The following is a 1,743-nucleotide window of genomic DNA, read 5'->3' on the forward strand; positions in this document are numbered from 1 at the left end:
GAGTTGTTTCCAGAGAGCTGGCTTCTGACCTCCACAACACACATAATAAATAATGCAAATAAATGTAAAAAAATAAAGAAATCAGGGAGATGGACAGGAGTAGGTGGAGAGGTTGGCCAACCCAAGTAAGTATATTTGAAAATGCCTGTAACTTTTATGCACGTGGAAAATATTCAGTTGAACGGAGGCTGGATGGAGAAGGAAGGAAAAGCGTGCAGCTGGCCTGGAGGCCAGTGCTCTCCAGGCACTATTGGCAAGCTGTCTGAGGCGTGGCAGGGAGAGCTGCATTCTCCTTGGGGGAGGAGCCTCTTGATCCAGCACAGATGTTCACTGCGGGAAGGAGCAGGTGACTTCTTCAAGGAACAGGGTGAGGCTGACAATTCTGCATTTTCTGGAGGCCTGACCCCACCCAGGATTCTGTCAACCCACAGACCCGACCGTGGGAGTGGAATAATGCCTTTCCCAGTGACCCCTTATGACATTGTCAAAGCTGATAAATATACTACAATGTCTTTGGCTTCATGTTTAAGTAGCTCACAAATAGCATTTTCTCATCCTGGCCACCTTGTCCGAAGGTGCTTAGTCACTGTTCAGTGGCAGAGCAAGAAAGCAAGGTTCTCACAAGTACTGTCCCTGTCTAAACATGTATTGCCAAGGCTGCTCACAGCCAGAAGATGGCAGCCAAACCCTTGTCCTTGCCCCTAAATGTTTCCTCTCTTCTTTGAAATACAGTCTTAGCCAAGCACTGTGGAGCACCCCTGTAATCCCAGCACTCAGAGAGGCAGAGGCAGGCAGATCTCTGTGAGTTCAAGGCCAGCCTGGTCTATAAAGTAAGTCCAGGACAGCCAAGGCTACACAGAGAAAACCTGTCATGAACCTCCTCCCCCCAAAAAAGTCTCACTACATGGCCCAAGCTAAACCAGAACTACTATATAGCTCAGGCTGGTCTCAACATCATTATCCTCCTGCCTCAGCATCCCTAGTACAGGCCTGAGCTAGCTACCTTGGTCCCTTATGCCTAATCTATTTTAACATCTTATGTATGCTTGTGTGTTCGATTGTGGCTGTGGATGTGCCAGAGTGTGAAGTATCTATCTTGGTTAGATAGTTTTCAAATTTATTTGTGGAAGCATCCAGAAGCAGGCTGCAGCACAGTGGAGAAAAGTCTGCTCTAGGTCGCACATGATGATGACGCTTTCAGCTTTTGGGCTGGTGGAAGCAAGTGAGTATGTTCCAAAGAAAAACTGGCTATCTGTCCTTTCCAACTGTCTCACCTCTGCCACAAAGCTGCTAGGTCTATCTGGAGGGATTAAAGACGGCCTGAGATAATTTGGCTCTGAACTTGCAACATTCCAACCTCTACACAGCCACTGAATGTACCAATCAGCTATCAGCCCCGCAGAAAGCTCAGTTTGAAAAAGCAGCTTCTTTCTGGGAAATTTTGTCCATATTTGCTATGGACCCTGCTTTTGCCTTTCATACAAAGCTTCCATCTTTAAAGAGAGAGAGAAATACATCCTGGAGTGATGGGGCCGGGGTGAACTAACATTCACCTGTTACTCTGGACCTTTGAAGTGTCTCACAATGAACTTAACGTCTGGACCACTGACTATTCTGTACGTGTTTCACAGATAAACACATTTAGGGTTTTTAGTAGGATGAACTCTGTACCTGTGCAAGGAAGAACTATCAAAATCACACACACACACACACACACACACACACACACACACACACACACAC

This window comes from Psammomys obesus, unplaced genomic scaffold (genome assembly GCF_907164565.1).
Source record: "Psammomys obesus unplaced genomic scaffold, mPsaObe1.curated_primary_1811, whole genome shotgun sequence".
NCBI lineage: Eukaryota > Metazoa > Chordata > Mammalia > Rodentia > Muridae > Psammomys > Psammomys obesus.